We start from the raw sequence: 18,442 nt of genomic DNA, 5'->3' as shown, positions 1-18,442 counted from the left end.
AGGACATGCTCATGATGGAGCTTGTTCCCTCTCTCTCTGTTTCTCTCTCTCCTTTGCCAAGTGTTTATTTGATTATTTCTCAGATACATAAATTTTTAAAGAAATTATGTGATACACTATATGTAAGAAACACTGTACAAAGTAAGAGAACAATTAGGAGCTATTGTTGTTAGTACTAAAGTGTCCTAAGCCCAGAATGAACTGAAAAAAAAAAAAAAACTGTCTGTGCTGCTTTTTATGGCTTGCTATTGGTTCTCTCTCCAGCAGAATCCTGGCCATCTGTATTGTAAGCTGTTCTCTGTTCCCCTGCTGGTGAGAAGGGAAAACAAATCTTACTCTCTTGGTGTGTTAGGTTTATATCCTTGGGAGAACCCAATTCCTGCCAGCAGCAAATCTGATACTCTGCAAGGCAGAGACTTTGTCTATGCCAGCATCCCCCTGGAGCACTTGAAGGACTGGGGTTCAGATATGACCCAGAGTAGCAGGACCAACCCTCGGCACCGCACCTCCTGCTGCTGCATAGCCATATCCCCAGTACCCAACACGTCTCATTCATCAAGGGCGTGAGAGTCAATTTTAGATGACAACTTAACTGGAGTAAGGAATACTTAGAAACCTGGAAAAGCACTATTTGGGGCGTGCCTTTGAGGGTGTTTGTAAATGAGTTTAGCATGGGCGTCTGCATGGACTAGATGGGAAGACTAGGAGGGTACTACGAGTTGTCTGGGGGTCTGGAGAGAGTGAAAACAGCAGGGTCACTGGTCTCTTACTCTGAGAGCTGGGCCATGCTTGACTCCTGCCGTGGCTGCTGACTTTAGACTACAGGACTTAAGGCAGTGGCACCCTTGTTGGCCCATAGCCTTTCAGCCTGGAACTGAGAATTATAATCTCAGCTTCCCTGGTTCAGAGCCCTTGGACTTGGACTGATCCATGCTGCTGGCATTCCAGTGTCTCTAGCAAGTAGATGACCTGTCATGTGACTTCCCATTTGCCAAGATGATGTGAAGTAGTTTCCTTAATAAATCTCCTTTTACATTTTCATGTATGTATCACACAAATGCTGTCTCTATAAAACCCTGACTGACAGAGATAGAATCACATCACAGCTTAACCACTGGCACCAGTAGAATTCCCTCTGTTTACCTTTAACCATTTATGTCTGCTAAACCCTAAAATATCAAAAGCGATACAGTAAGTTATTCTCTGGTATTCAGTGCCAATCACTAATGCATTGGAAAATGTCATATCCAGGTGTCGTCTTTGTCATGTCCAGATGTCTGGACTTAGGACATCTTTTGTAGTACTAGGTAACCTTCCCTGGGAGCTTGGAGCTTCTCTGCATTTGGGGAAAGATGCAAAAGGGATGAGAAACATAAGAGATTTCTGAAGGCTCCTTGCATCTATCCATCCATGCACCCGGAACTGACCACTTTTTTCCACTGGATCTCCCTCTCTCGAATGTATATGTTGTGCAATTGTGGTGATCAATTCTGTGTCGTTAGCAGGAACCTAGCTCTCTTCAGTCAGCCTTTTTGATTTTATGTGACCATATGTTTATTTCCCTTTTGTACTCTCCAGCCCATGTTAAAACCAAGCTGTGTATTCCAATCATAGAGCTCAACTGCTGGATTTAGGGAATGGGTATTTGTGCCACACCACTGGCTTGGGACTTACTGGCAGTGGCCAAAACTCAAGGGGAGTTTTGCCACCAGAGACCCAGTCTTCATTAGAAGCGACAGCCCTTCCTGCTGGCTGCTCTTGTTCCCTCCTCGTCTATTTTCCCAACTGAAACTTTACTTTGGAAAGAGGAATAGCATTTAGTCATTCAATACTTTTTGGTTTCTTGTGAAAAAATTACTTTGAAGGAAATTTTCAATCCAGAGGGAGCATGATCCGCAAGTATCCCTTAATTCACCTTGAGACAAATCCTGACAAATTTCCCTTCATTGCCCCCTCTCTAATCTCTGCCTCTGCCTCAGGTCAGTGCCTCCATGTTTCTCAGTGGGCTTCCTGCTAAGCCTCCAAACAGCACACTCTGCCTCCAGCTTTCCTGCCTCTGTCTTAGGAAGCCCAGTCGATTGCCCATCCCACTCATCATGCCAATGCCAGAGTGGCACGCACCAACTCCCAGATGAAGTCCAAGTGCATTCACAAGGCACAAGCAGTTCTCTGTGCAAAGCACCATGCCTGGCTCTAATTTCCTGAATGCATGCTGCTTCCTCTTTCCTGCTACCAAGATAGTTTCCCACAGCCACCACTGTGCTGCACCAAGAGCCACCGCAGTCCTCCCTAACTAAACAAAGCCTCACCTTTGGCCTTCTTTCACACACACACTCCTCTAACCCCCTCCAGGTTTCAAGGGCTCTCCCCTTTCTTGTGATGTTATTCAAAGGCCACTTCAAGACATGGGAATCTGGCTACATATAGCTTTGCTTCCTGACTCCACGTTCCCCACAAAAGACCCACTCTCTCCTCCGCAGTTAGCAGACCTCCTGCCTAGAGCGGACCTTGGTCCATCTGTGGTTGTCTCTATCAGGAGAACAAAGTGGGTGAAGCTAAGAATAACAAGAAGGAAGAATGGGGAGGGGGGGAGGAGCAAGGGGAGAGAAGGGAAAAGAAGAGAGAAGAAGATGTGAATTGACTGACTTTCCTTAAAGGAAACCTGGTCCTATTTCCGAAATACTTTCTAGGTAGAAATCTGGTATATATCTCTGGGAGACACATGCTGCCCCAGTCCTTAGTCAAGACATAGGCCAGACTGCCTGGGCCACCATCTTGCTGCACCACCAGATATGGACTCTTGTTTGCTATTGCCATTTTCCTTGAACCTGAGCAATCAGTACTTCTGCCTTTTATGCTTCTAGTGGGGCCCTGGCCCCTTCAACACCCTCACCCCCGCACAACACACTCTCCTCTTCTCATCCTGTCTTCTCCTGGGACATTCACCTGCCTCTCATGCCTCTATTGTCCTTCATCCTGGAAAAACACATACCTCCACAATCTCATTCTGCCCAAAACCGGCTTGGCCATGTTCCACTACGTGATAGCTCTGCCCAGTCTTCCCTAACTCTTCTTTTCTTTCACCTTTGACATATCTGAGAGAATACATGATATTTGTATTTTTGTGCCTGGCTTCTTTCACTTAGAATAATTTCCGCTAGTTCCATTCATTTTTCTGCAAACAACAGAATTTCATCATTAAAGCTGAATAATAATTCATTGTGTGTGTATACATTTTCTTACTCTATTCCCCATCAGTGGATATTTTGGTTGATTCCATACTTGGCTATTGTGATAGTGCTGCAGTGAACATGTGAGCACAGGTATCTCTTTGATAGGGTGATGTAGTTTCCTTTGGATATATTCCCAGAAGTGGGATAGCTGAATCATTTGGCAGAACTATTGTTTAGTGTTTTGAGGAACCTCCATAATGGCTGTACTGATTTATATTCCCACCAACAGTGTAAAATGGTTCCCTCTTCTCCACATCCTTGCCAACATTTGTTATCTTTTTGTCTTGTTGATAATAGCCAATCTAACTTGAGTGAGATGGTACTTCATTGTGGTTTTGATTTGCATTTCCCTAATGGCCAGTGATATTGAGTGTTTTAGGCAATGATTATTTGGATAAGACCCCAAAAGCACAAGCAACAAAAGCAAAACTAGACAAATGGGATTACACAGAACTAAGAAGCTTTTGCACAGCAAAGAAAACAATCAACAGAATGAAGAGACAGTTCACAGAATGGGAGAAAATATTTACAAATGATTCATGCATGAGATTAATATCCAGAATATGTAAGGAACTAAAAAACACTCAACGAAAAAATGAAACTATAATCCTGCTTCAAAATAGGCAAATAGGGGCAGACATTTGATGCAGTAGTTAAGACACCCCTTGGGATGCCCATTTTACATGTCCGAGTGCCTGGATCAGTCACAGCTGCACTCCCAATTTCAGCTAATGCATACCCTGAGAGACAGCAGATGATGCCTCAGGCCCTTGGGTCCATAATACCCATATAGGAGACCTGGATTGAGTTTCAGCTTCCTGGACTTTGCCTGGCTCAGCCCTAGACATTGTAAGCATTTGAGGAGAGAACCAACAGACGGAAGATCTGTCTATCTGTCTGTGTCTGTCTATCTGTCTCTCTCCTCTCTGTTTTTCATATTAAAACAAAAATACATACATACATAGAAATGGGCAAATGATCTGAATAGACATTTCCAGAAAGAGGAAATATTTTCAATCAGAAAATAAAACTAGAGCTGCCAGTCCCTGTTGGGAACTGTCAGGCTGGCACCAAAGTTCAGCCAGCAGCAAGCAGCAATGAGACCAGGAGTTAGGCTCAGCATGTCTGAGAGCAAACCTTTGTACATAAAGCAAAAGAAAAAGAATTTCCATTGTTTTAGTCCATCAAAAAGAGTTTTCTTCTAGGGAGAAAAAAAATGAAGAAAAAAGAGGAGAGGGTATGTAAAGAGAAAGAGAGAGAGATTATTTTAAAATGTGAAGGTGTTAAAATAGATGATCCATTGGCCGGCGCCGCGGCTCACTAGGCTAATCCTCCGCTTTGCAGCACCGGCACACCGGGTTCTAGTCCCGGTCGGGCGCCGGATTCTGTCCCGGTTGCCCCTCTTCCAGGCCAGCTCTCTGCTGTGGCCAGGGAGTGCAGTGGAGGATGGCCCAAGTCTTTGGGCCCTGCACCCCATGGGAGACCAGGAGAAGCACCTGGCTCCTGCCATCGGAACAGCGCGCTGGCCGCAACGGCCATTGGAGGGTGAACCAACGGCAAAGGAAGACCTTTCTCTCTGTCTCTCTCTCTCTCTCACTGTCCACTCTGCCTGTCAAAAAAAATTAGATGATCCATAATTTTCCCTCTTCCTTATTCCTATGATGGGCACCCACAGTGAAGCATACATGGAGAAGGGATCCATTTGAATATGTGTGCTCTTGTGTTTCTCGTTTAAGCACTATTCACATAGGCAGTGTACAGGTAAAACATCTAACACCAAAGGGGGGAAAAAGACATCTAACACCAGGACCCTGGCCATTCAGTCCTAGGTTCTCTGTGGGTATTGGGCTACCTCAAGCAAATTTGTGCCTTCAGGAAATATAATAGCCCCTACCCTTCTGTGCTTGCCTTTACCGCACACTGAAACCATTGGTCAACCTAGTCCATCCCCATCCCTGCTGGATGGTGACAGTGCTGACCTCTAGCCTCCAGGGCAGCTTCTCTCACCTCTCCTTCCAGCTGCTTTCACCTTTGACAGCATCTCCTGCTTGAACTGGGAACGAACCATTCTTATGTCCCTTAACATCTAGCCCTCTTGTCCCTGAGCTGCTGCGTTCCTTTAGCTCAGCAAAATATCTGACCTTGGTCTTCTACCAACTAAGACTACTAGAATTAAGAGAATCTCTAGAAAAAGCTCTGCTTACCTCAGGCCAGTGACACCTTCAGTTTCATGTATTCTGGGACATTCAAGGTCAAGTACTCCAATATCATCCATGACACTGTCCCCAGATAAAGCTAACACCCGGGAGACCTGTTATTCTCATTGGTATCTCCAAGAATAATAAAAATGTTTCCCTCAGGAAAATTTCTCATTGACCTACTTTCAGCATCTTTTTGCAGCAAATGCATTTAAACACAGGTATTGTCTTATTTTTTTTTCAGGAGATTTTGCTTTTAACGTCTACAATTCCCCCACTAACTGACCCCAGAGACTCCTGAAAAAAAAATTTAAAAGGAAGAAAGAAAAGAGCAAAGAGTTACTGAATATAGAAAACAAAATCTCATGTAGAATGCCCCAATCAAGGAATAAGAATCAGTAAAAAAGCCTTTATTCACATATGCAATCACCGCTTCCTCCTAACCATTGTACAAAAACATCCTCTGCTTGTACAGGCCTTGTGTTAAGAAACATTATAAAGATTTTTTAAAAAATCATGTGGGTAGCATGGAGGATAGGGTGGGAAGTATTATTATGCTCGTAAATCTGTGTATATGGAACACATGAAATATATTCATCTTAAATAAATAGAAAAATTAAAATTAAAAAATCATATTCCTTCTCATCACTCTCACAAACTTTCTGTTTTCATTTTTCTAATCCTTGCCTGTATGTGAAAATAAATGATATGCAGTTGGATGCATCTTTGATACAGTACTTGTAAGTTTTCATCACTTTATATTACAAACATTTCTTTCACTATTACTATAAAGTCTTCAATTATAACTCCTAACAGCTGCAGAACAGTCCATTGATTTGATGAGCTTAACTTAGCTCATGATTTCCTAATATTAGACTCGGAGGCAATTTCCATATTTTCTCCAAAACAGACAATCTGACAATGAATAGCATGGTGCATAAAGCTTTATCCTTTTATTGGATTATTTCTTTAAGAGCAATTCCCAGGAGGGAAATCTCTACATCAAAGTATAAACCTTTTATAGTTCTTAAAATATTTTGTCTTATCCCTTTCCAAACAGGTGATATTCTTGTTCCCTGCCATGGCAATTTCTAGGCACAGAGCTAGAAGAACATGTTTTTGTGAACCCTGTCAAAGACAGGTGGAGAAATTTATTTCTTTCTCCAAAATATTGACCCAAGACCCAACCCCAAGGTTTTTTACCAAGGCAGATTAATCCATTTCTCTCTGCTTTCTTCCTCCCCTCTTTTATGCCAGATAAATGAATCTTTTCTTAATGAATCCTTTTTGCAATGTCTTCCTCCTCCCCACCCCTACAACATGAGGAAGTCCCCCTAATTATGGCTGCGCACCTCTCACTGACACTCTGAGAGCAGACTTTTCCAAGCTGGGTCTTTTTATCCTTGTTTATTATTCTGCCAGGGGTTATCCTCCACCAGTGTAGGAGATTCCTCTCATTGGTCGAAACTAAGCTTTTTCCAATTGCCCTGACAACTTCATCCCAATGTCCTAAAACAGAACCACGCCTTCTTTGGCTTCTCTAGTTTCTTCAGTTCTCAATGCCTTCTTCCCCTCCCCATTAACATTAGTAATTTTCCCATCCAGAAAAAAAAAATTGAGCATTTTTAAAGGAAACTAGAAGTTTTATTCAAACTAGTTCTAAAAGCAAAAAGAAAATGAAGTTTGAGAGGAACAAAACAAAATTGAGGAGGGGATTAAGATGGCGGAGTAGGGAGGGAGCTTGCTGCTCTAGTCTAGGAGAAGACAGTTTTAAAAAAAAAAAGTGGAAAGAGTGCGGTCTCAGGGAAGAGTTAGGGAGAAAACAGCAGAGGAAACTCTACACATATTGGAGGGACACAGTAGACCTATGTGGAGGGCAAGGACATGCACAACTCAGGGCCCCTCAGAGGCTGAGAGCCTCTGCAACAGCATTGGAGAGTGAGGTGAGACCAGACTGCAGCAGCCCAAGCCACTGACTAGAAAAGCTGCAGGAAGAGCCTAGAGGGAATCTGGCTTGGAGCCCCATTGGGTGATAGTGTACCTGCCAAACTAGAGGAGAAAAAAACAAAGTGGGGCACATTTTCTCTCTTCCTGATCACCCTGCAACTGCACCCTGTAACAAGCTGATAGAGAGCAGGTGCCATTTTGGACATACATAACAGCTGCGCCAGCTCGTGTCTAAGCCCAGCAACCAGCCAAGTGGAAATGCCTGAATCTGTTGGGGAGAACAGACAGGAGCTTGGGTGCTTGTGACTATGAGAGGCTTGTGTGCCAGGACTGTGAAAATAAATGATATGCAGTTGGATGCATCTTTGATACTGAGGCTGCATGGGAGGACTCAGGGTGTGGCTAGCACTGTGGGCAGTCACTGTGGGAGGCTCCACAGGCTCAGGGATCCCTGGTTACCTGGTGAGGGACATTGCTGGGAAATCTGAGCTTACACTGAGGACTGAACAGATCCTTTGTGTGGTCCTTGGGGCAGAGGGGATGAATAATAAACTCACTGTGGCTAGTGCCCAGGCACTGGTCTGCTTTAAGGAAGGGAGCTCAGCTGAGTCTGTGCCAACAGACAAGAACAAACCTCCCCTCTGATTAAAATAAAAAGAGAGAGAGAGAGAGAAATTTACCATGCCAAACCTGGATATGTCACCTCAGACATGCCCCTTCACCCTGGAGCACTGAACAAAGCTCCTTGGCCACACCCACCACCTGCATCTAGGTATTCCCTGAAAGCAGACACTCCACTAATCCACACAAATATAGACCAAAGATAAAAGACCCCACAACGAAAAAACAAAGAAACCAACAATATCTCCACAAATGCCAAATAACAAATGCACCCGTTCAAAAAATAATAAGGAAGACAATATGATGCCCCCCAAAAAAACACAGCACTTCAATACTAGATTGTGAAGATGATGAGATTGAAGAAATGCCAGAAATGGAATTCAAAAGGTAGGGGCTGGTGCTGTGGCATAGTGAGTAAAGCCGCCACCTGCAGTGCTAGCATCCATATGCACCCTAGTTTGAGTCCTGGCTGCTCCACTTCCAATTCAGCTCTCTACTATGGCCTGGGAAAGCAGTATAGGATGACCCAAGACCTTGGGCCCCTGTACCTGCATAGGAGACCTGGAAGAACCTCCTGTCTCCTGCTTAGGATTGGCACAGCTCCAGCCACTGCAGCCAATTGGGGAGTGAACCATCGGATGGAAGACTTTCTCTCTCTCTCTCTCTCTTTCTGTCTGCCTCTGCCTCTCTGTAACTCTGCCTTTCAAATAAATAAACAAATATTTTTTTAAAAAATAAACCACTATGGAAGTCAGTTTGGCGATATCTCAGAAATCTGAATATAAACCTACCATATGACCTAGCCATCCCATTCCTGGGAATTTACTCAAGGGAAATGAAATCAGCAAATAAAAGAGTTGTCTGTACCCTCATGTTTATTGCAGCTCAATTCACAATAGCTAAGATGTGAAATCAACCTAAATGCTCATCAACATAAGACTGGATAAAGAGATTATGGGCTATGTACTCTATGGAATACCACACAATGGTTAAAAAAAATGAAATCCAGTCATTTGCAACAAAATGGATGAACCTGGAAAACATCACACTTAGTGAAGCAAGCCAATCCCAAAGGGACAAATACCATATGTTCTCCCTGATCTTTGATAACTAATAGAGCACTTAAAAGGAAGTTATAGAAGTGAGATTGACACTTAGAGAAGCAATGACTTGAACAGCCATTGTCTTGACTGTCAAGAAACAGTTTGTTTTTTCTCTTCTTCATACTATTTGTTGAACTCTTTACTCAACATAGAGTTAATCATATGTGTATAAAGTCAATTGAAATAGATCTCAGTAAAAAATAAGAATGGGAATAAGAGAAGGAAGAGGAAGTTTGTAATTGTAGAGCTGTATAGTTCTGCATACATTCCTACAGACTTACTTCTAAGGATAAAGCTAAAATCTTGCCATGGAACCCCAAATCCCATTAAGCTGGGTGGTAAAAATGCCATCTTAAGTGTTAAAGTGACCATATTAAGTATTCAAGTGATCATATAGATAGGATTAAATGTTAAAGGGATCATATAAATAAGATCAAATGCCTGGTAATAATAATAGATAGAATTAAAGAGGAAAGAATGTTCCAACATGGGAAGCAGTCCACACAGCAGACTAAGAATGACAACTGCTTTAAATAGCACTCTGACCTAAAAATCAGCCCTTAAAGCATTCTGGTATGGCTGAAAAGCCCATGAGAGCATTTCAGGCATGGAAACCAAAACACTGTGGCAAAAAAAAAAAAAAAATCCTACATGAAGGATCTCTGTGAGAGAGACCCCAGTGGAATGAACTGGCCATCAAAGAAGGATGTACTTTTCTTCGAAGGGAAGAGAGAGCTTCTTATGCGTATGGCCTTGTCTAAATACTGATGGAAATTGTGGATTTAAAAGGCTTCCATAGCCTTGGCAGCCCATGTCAAGAGCCTCAGGTGGTCACTAACATCATACATAAGAGTGTTAATTGTTAAATTAACTGCATTTACTCCCCATGTAGGACTTCTGTCCTCAATGAGTTATATTATGAGAATTAACTGTAAAACTTGTTCTCCAACAGGTTTTGCATATGTGTGTGTGTGCATGTATGTGTACAAATTGTGTTGAAACCTTTACTTAGTATAGAGTTGGTCTTCTGTGTATAAAGTTAGTTGAAAATGAATCTTAATTGATAATGGGACTGGGAATGGGAGAGGAAGGCAGAGGTTGAGTGGGAGGTGGGAAGGTGGGTATGGTGGGAAGAATAACTATATTCCTAAAGTTGTACTTATGAAATTTGTACTCATTAAATAAAAGCTTTCTTTGAGGAAAAAAATTAAACTCCAAGGAAGCATTAATTACATTTAAAATTATATTTTGGTAACAAGCATATTTGTCTTTTTAAAAAGAAATATTTAATTTGGCAATTTATAATTTATCTTAATATATTTTCCCTAAAAGTTGGCAATTTCACAAATGATTTCCAAGATCTGGATTTTGTGAAACTTCTTTTTAATAAAGTCATTCTTTAAAGTAAAAAAAAAAATTGATATCCTCCCAAGCCCTCAACCAAGAAAAAGAAATGAGTTGCCTTCCTTTAGAAATGTTGATAAATTTGAAGATTGTTTCTGTTTAATTATTGTGCAATGGAGGCGACCATCAGCTGGTGATGCTTGCCAGAAGTCCTAGAAATTGGACAGTCCTGGGGAACTGGCCAAAAGCATCAGTCACCTGAATTGAGTGTTTTTAAAAATATTCTACTATCATAGAATAGGACAGATACCCACTAAAGCAAGAGATTATAGAATATTAGAAATGTTTGTCATTTTCAACCACGAGTCAGTGTTTAAGAACAGTACACCACGGGACCCTCAAACCTCTGGGCTGCAGCAGAGAGAGGAAGTGAAAGGGGATGTTTCTGATACTAATCTGTGTTTGGTTTTTGTTTTCAAATCAGCCATGTTAATACTAAGTCTTTATCAATACAATTTAACTAGAATGTGTATAAAGCACACAGATATTCATGTGTTTGGTCTTGGGAAAATACTAAGAGGATGCAAATGCAAACTGACTGAAGAAGAGGTTCTGCATTTCAGCATTTACTACTCTAGCCTTTAATTTACATCACTACTCATTGGACAAAGACACAAGGTCAAGGTCAGATCTCTGTCTTCTCTGTGAACCTGAGATTCAGTTCCCCTGCTTCTGTAGAGAGACTGATTCCTTCAATGGACAGATCTATGGAATTTCCATTTATAAGTCTAGAAACCTGCAGCACTATTTGAGGAATTTCAGGCATTTGGAAGTCAGTTTTCAGAAGAAAAAAAGAAAGTGCAGAAGTACATAAGAAAGGAATGGGGAAGAGCAGCATTACTCCCTACTGTCCATCAGGAAACTTCACTTTTATTACCCCATTCGATGGAAAGTGTTATTTTCACCATCAGCAAATAAGGAAACCAAAACAGAGCAAGGGTAAGTGAATTGTCTAAACCCAAGCAAGAGTGAGTATTAGAGCATGGGGCCTGTGCTCCTCACCCTCACACACAACTCAGGTCTGCTAACAGAAGTCCCAAAACTCCAGTTAGCTGCAGAAATTCTAGAAAACTGCACAAACATCATAAAAGTAAGGGTCACACACTTGTTCAGCAAATATTAACTATTATTATTCACATAATATATTGATTTTGTGAATTAATAAATCCTGATTTCCAACTAATTTCATCCCTATCATCATAATAACTACTATTTGTTGAGTGTTTAATCTATGTCAGGCACCGTAGTAAATACTTCAGGTGATCATCCTGTTTCATTGCCATAGCAGGTCTCTGAGTTAGAATTTATTATCTTCATTTTATAAGTGATAAAACTGAGGTTCAGAAAGGGGCAAGGGGACAGGTGTTTGGGGCAGAGGTTAAGATGCCACTTGGGACACTCATGTCCCAGCACCTGATTTCTAGTTTTGGCTCTGCTCCCAATTCATTTTCTGCTGATGAATACTCTAGAAGGCAGCAGGTGCTTGGCTCCCTGCTGCTTGTATGGAGACCTGGATTGAATTCCTGGCTCCTGACTTTGGCTTGACCCAGTTCCAGATGTTGTGGGCATTTGGGAAATGAAACAGTGGATAGGATAATGAGATAATGAGAACTAACTCGTCTCTCTCTCTCCCCCTCCCCCCCCCCCGCTCTCTCTCTAATAAATAAATAAATAAATAAAGAACCAGACTATGCTTAGACAATTAACACGCAACAGAACTAGGCTTCAAATCCAGACGTCTGCCCCTAGGGTCTTGGTTCTTAATCATTTCATCATCCTGCCCCTTCCAATTGAACTTATTTTACAACCTATTGATGATGACATGCGATGTCATTTAACACAGAAGGATAAGGATGGGGTGAACTTCTTCATATAAAATGATTCTAACAGGAAGTCACTGAAGAATCTCAGAGCTGGAGGGAGTCACAGGCAGATTCTCAAAACAGACTCTGGCAGAGCTGGAGTACAATGCAAACCTGAGCTTATCTGATATCCTCCAGCAGCCTTCAATGACAATGTGCGTATGAAAAGCTCACATCCTTTGTGGTCAGAGATGGACAGGAATTTGCCATTCTGAAGAAAATAAACAGGACACTTCAAAAACATGTTGCACCCATGGAGGACTCCAGAGCCAGGTAAAAGGTGAACCCTTAACCTCAATCAAGTCTCAGTCTCATTGGTCAGACACTTTTTACCAGAGATGCATTAAAAGCTAAGAAGATCATATTCCCAGCCATGCAGCCTGCAAGTGAGACATTCTCAGGGAAGGCGGCAGGAGGAAAGGACTGGAGGAGAGGCACACTGCGTTCTCACAGAGAGACGGACCCAGAATGGAAAAGATACAAATTAAAGATGGAATGCTATGGTGCACACCTAAAGGGTTTGCCAGCATCATTGCAAGAGAGACAGACCAAAGCCAGTCCTGCCATGGCAGGAAAAATGGGCTGAAGAAGAGATGTGACAGCAGTGTCACTCTCATCTGGCAAGAACAGGGAATTGGGAAAGCAGTATTAGAGAAAGGGCAGAGAGCAATGTCACAGATGTGCCTCTGACAGGTGGTGTCCCTAGAGAAATGTGACAGGCCGTAGTACAAAGGAGAAAATGTTATGGCTTAATGCCACTTGCCCTGCAGCCCAAAAGTCACATCATCACACCAAAGAAGGCGATAGGAATGTGAAGTTTAGTACATTTGTTCCTCTACTTCAGAAGTAAGCTCAGGCACTTGACTAAAATATATAAATATATATGCTAAAAATATGTAGAATGCCATGACATTTAAATTTATTAGCTGACAAACATCGTGTTGTACCATCTGCCACTCTGTACTAAACTTCCTGTAACTAAAGATGCACAAACCCTAGAGAATAAGCATTAGGTAGAATAGATTCATTTTATATAATTGAACATAATTGTGCATGTAATGCTTTAATGTAATATTACTCAACAGCTGTGCAAATAATGGAAGGGTTACTCACCATAGACCATATGCTGGCAATGAGATATGAAGGCAGCACTCTAACCTACTAGAGAACCTACAGCTCCCCTGGATAATGTTTGGCTTGCTTTAGGAAAAAGTTTAGACTAAGGTAGCAATGGAAGCAGAGCATCACAGAACTCAAAAGCAAAGAGGCCGTGTTATCGCCAGACGCCCCCTGCAGAGAGCAGGCAGGGCCCTTGCATTTTGTCAGTCTTAGCTCACAGGGCCCTCTGCTTATCCTAAGGCTTTTTTTTTTTTTTTAATAACCTCACTTCCTTTCCCAGAACTTTAATGATGTTTTCAATATTCTTCTTTTACAAATACATTTTAACCACCAGTGAACACACCTTCTCTTTCTTTGTATTCTGTTTTAAAACAATGTGGTGGAAAGGGCATTTAGTGTAGTGGTTAAGACACCACTTGGAAGACCCTCATGTTGTAACAGAGGGCTTATATCCAAGTTCTGCCTCCACTCCCAATTCAGCTTCAGCTAGTGTGTACCATGGGAGGCAACAAGCGATGGCTGAAGTGGTTGGGTCCTTATCACCATGTAGGAGAACTTTATGGAGCTTTAAGCTCCTGGCTTCAGCCTGGCCCAGCCCATGCTATTGCAGGCCTTTAGGAAGTGCACCAGAGTATGGGATATCTCTGTCTCTGATCTAACTCTCTCTCTCTCTCTCTCTCTCTCTCGCTCTCGCTCTCGCTCTCGCTCTCACTCTCGCTTTTGCTTTCTCGCTCTCTCTCTTTCTCTCTCTCTCCCTCCCTCTCTCTGCCTTTCAAATAAGCAAAATTAATAAATTAGTTTCAAAAGGAACAAAAATAATATACACTACAACCAGAACTCTAAATCTCTAAATGACTGTTAGAGCTTGCTTGGCTCATCACTAGCCTTTTTCAAGTATCTGTGTGTAAATCATATATGTTCACCATTACAATGGTAGATTTCATTATTCCAATTTTTGAGATGAGAAAACTAAGGCTCAGTGTTTCAGTCAATCAACAGGTGTTTATTGAGTCTCTAGTAGGGGTTAAGCTCATATAAGTCATTTGCTTATAGTGGTACAAATGTTTAAGGCAGAGCTAAGGATTAGGATATAATGCATTGTTCTTTCAATTACTTCCTTTAGTGGTTCACTGAAAAATGACCTTGGACAAGCTGCTTAATACATATATATCTCATGTTCAACATTTATTAAAGAACAAAAAAAGTCAACTAATTGGAATGTATCTACACATTCCCCTTTGATCAGATATAAATATTTTTAATGTCTTGCCAAAAATTAGTCCATAAACATCAAGCCAATATACTCCATTTCAACTCTTGATTTTATTAGTTCTTTTCCACCATTCTGTTTAAAGCTTATAATCATTTTATTATCAAACCTGCATGGCTATGGCAGCCATCTAAAATCTGTAGAATAAGATGAGATATATTTTTTCTGATGTATTATGCTAAAAAGTGTCTTACCTGCAGGCTAACTATTGTAAATTACCTCAACATTCACTGAGTTACACGTTTCACATTGTCCTGCCTATACTATTAAAGCTTTGTCTCTTAGAAAATATTAGGAGAGAGTTTAACTATACATAAATATTAATAGATGCAATAAAATAAGAACAGCATAAAAGTATTTTAGCACTAAAAGTTAAATGTGTTGGAGTCTAAGAAAAATCTTTTACTTTCCTTTTTTTTAAACTCACATAAGGTGATAAAATGATAAAAGCGAAAATAAGAAAAAATTTATTACAATATATGAAGGAGAGGAGTTAATGACTTAGAAAGCCCCACAATGACAAGGAAGAGTATAATATTCTAGAACTTAAACAAGTCACCACAATTGTTCAAATAGCTATTCTCCACCACAATGGAATGACATTTTTACTAACACTCAGATGAATACAATAATCTCAAACTATTTTAAGGTTGAGAGAAGGTTATAAGAAAGAGTTACTGAAGCCAATAAATATCAAACTTGGAGTTGACATTTGGTCTCAAATCCCAAGTGTTTGCAAGAATTTCAGCACAGGTGGTAAGTGCAACCACCGTATGTTCAAACTTGAGACATCTGCAGAATCAGAACCTAGAGATTGTCAACTTAAGTGCATGTTCTTTTTGGCGAGGAAAGTAGTTATTTTCAGATATAGTGAGAATAATTTAGTTTAATCCCAATTCACTTGAAAAACTGAAGATTAACCCAATCTGTCAAGTAGTGTTCTGATCACTGTTTCTTTTCTAAACCCATTTCAAAAGGATCTAAGCAGCTCAGATGAGGAATTATGGCTAAAGATACAAAGAAATTAAAAAGAGATTTAATAATCTCTAAATCACTCCAATCTTCAATTCCTTTTTACTAAACTGAGGAAGTAAAAGTTGGGTTACATATGTATAACAATTCTATGATTATCTGAAAACCATGAAAATACAGTCAGAATATAACACTTCCAAGATAGTTTTCACATTCTGTTGGAAATGAACACAGTGATTTAAAAAGTGTTATTATTCTAATAAGCCTATATTATAAATCTGTATGTTACAATTCAACTTGTTAATGAGAAGTTTTAATTGCAGACATGTTTTTCTGGAGGACAAAGTAGAAAATACAATTTCATAACTATTCTTTCAGCTTTATCCTTATTCAAAGTCAGCTACATCCTGGCAAGAGGTAATGCCATATCCCAACATAGCATCTTTTTAACACTTGAAAATCCCTCTTTTTAGAGAGTTAATATCCTCGTGATAATTATGCAAGGCTGTGGCTTCCGGCACATGCTTTATCTTTTGGCTTGTTCTTCCTTAATTTTTCACTTACCAGTGCTACACTGTAGCATTTGAACCAAACAAAGCTAGTGCAACAACAAAAAGAGCTGATACGACAGTCTTGAGTCTAAAGCAACAGCAGCAAGCACAGTTTTGGAGGGTTCAGCCAAAGGACAATGTTCAGTCCAGGCGTTGTGTTAATGGGTGGTCAAGATTTTGATGTCAGTGCCAGATGGACCAGTGGTCTTAGACATAGCCTCTGAGGGTGTCGACAATGCATGCTCTGTTGTTCCAACCAGTGAGGCAGCTTTTCTGATGTCCCTTTTGTGGAAAGTGTAACTCTGGCATGGCTGCAACCCTCTGGAGGATGTCCTCTATTTTAAGCTCATGAATTTCACTTTCCTAACCTGACAAAATGTTCTGTGTTAGATGACACATGGATGCGGCATGATTACACAGGAACCATCAGAGAGACAAGGCTGTCTGCTCTTATTAGATTTGATGGCTAGGCAAGACATATGCAGCTGATCTATAAAAGCTATGAGGACAAGAAAGCCTTCAATTGGGTTAAGGTGACTTAAGGCAGAATTTGAGATGCCAGCTGCTTCATAAATGAAATTGTGTCCGTGTCCCCTCCAAGGGGAAAAAGGAAAGCAGGTGCTTGAACCACAGAGACATCCGTAGCATCATATCTGAAGGCCATGCAGTAAACAGATCTAATATGAAGAGTGAAGTCCACGATACATAGTGAGGACTGAGAGCAAAAACGGGAGCCTGTGCAGCATGGGAGGAAGGGACATTTTACCGCATGACAGTCACCCCACCAGTGGCGAAGCCTCCAATCCACTTTGGCCACATTCTGCATTCAGGAGCAAGATGCGCCACTGCTGTGAAGACAGGAAGAAAGAAATCAGGAGTTTATTCCATTTAACAAATATTTATTAAGGTCCTACTGTGTGTTGAGCACCATCTTCAGTCTTGTTGGGACCAACAAGATCAAGACTCCCATACAGAAGTGTGTCTCAGAGGGATTCAAAGTAGAGAACAAAGGTTTACTCAGAGAAGGAGCTTCAAATCTGTTCTGGGAAAAAAATAATAAGTGACATTCTGAAGGTTGGGTTGTGTCACATAAAAGGGCCCGTTAGCTCAGACAGCACAAAGGGAATATTTTATAAGCATGCCATTTTTATCATATCAGCTTAGTCTGATCCTTCTAGAACTTATGGCTTTAGGTAGACCAGTATCCCTGCGGATCTCTGGTGCTAACACTCTCATTGGAGGAGTTTGGTCCTAGCTACCTTCTCTGTAATTCACATCAGTCAGTTCATAGCATCCAATGGACTCTGTGCTGCAACAATGTGAAATCTTTATGAACAGTCAGCTTGGTCTGCCTTCTTCTAAACCTTCTTCTACTAAACATGGATACAGTGTTGGACTATGTGACCTTGAACTAAGTTAAGACTAGAACTGTTCCAGAACACTCTCATAAGACACTATGATAATACAAATGCAGATCAAATGGAAACAGAGTGGTGTAGTATGTTCAGTATGTTCGGGGACTAAAGCATTTCTCTACAATCTGTGACAAAATACATAATGCTAAATAAGCAAATCCTCTTCCCCCTCATTGGCGCAATCTTGAAGAGGATCTGTTCCCTGCAAGGTTTTGCTGCTAAATATCAATACCATTTAAAAAAAAAAAAAAACACTGAAATTTATGGTTTTTGTAGTGAAAATGTAATCATTTTGCAAATGGTTTTAAAAGCCAATTATCTTTCCATCCTAAAGGAATTGTTTTTGATAATTTTGTTAATTTAGCTCAAGTGTATTGCTGCACAAAGTTGTATGTGTTTTAGCATAGTTGTTTTTCACATATAGTTCTAGAATCTGACTATTTCACTTGACATTAGATTATTCACTTGACATTAATTGATCCTGTTAGCACATAATCTTAATTTATATCTTTTGTTTTCAAATCTTGCATAATATTCCATCATTGTTCTCCCCTTAGAGAACTCCAAAAGTCACAGTAAAGGGGATTTGTGAGCACATCTTTCTGAATGGATTGTATTGTATTATATGTGTCTAGTGTTCTGAGTCACCTGACTGCTATTTGGCCCTGAGAGCTCCCCTCCCCTGGTCCTCTCTACTCTCCTCAGCCCTCTCCTTTCTGTGAACCAGTCACATTATTCTGTGGGGAA

The 18,442-nt window shown here is 40.8% G+C and overlaps 1 long non-coding RNA gene across 1 annotated transcript in view; it reads right to left on the bottom strand.

The window, feature by feature from the left end:
* Positions 1 to 16,000: 16,000 nt before the first annotated feature.
* LOC127490788 (uncharacterized) overlaps positions 16,001 to 18,442 on the bottom strand; it is a 29,819-nt gene continuing 27,377 nt past the window's right edge. Inside the window, exon 6 of the long non-coding RNA XR_007919202.2 lies at positions 16,001 to 17,128. This is a non-coding gene — a long non-coding RNA (uncharacterized lncRNA). The remainder of the gene's footprint in view (positions 17,129 to 18,442) is intronic.

The sequence above is a fragment of the Oryctolagus cuniculus genome, chromosome 1 (assembly GCF_964237555.1).
Source record: "Oryctolagus cuniculus chromosome 1, mOryCun1.1, whole genome shotgun sequence".
In the NCBI taxonomy this organism is placed as follows: Eukaryota; Metazoa; Chordata; class Mammalia; order Lagomorpha; family Leporidae; genus Oryctolagus; species Oryctolagus cuniculus.
Note: the sequence above shows the minus strand (reverse complement) of the source record. Positions and strands in the feature narration are given on the sequence as shown.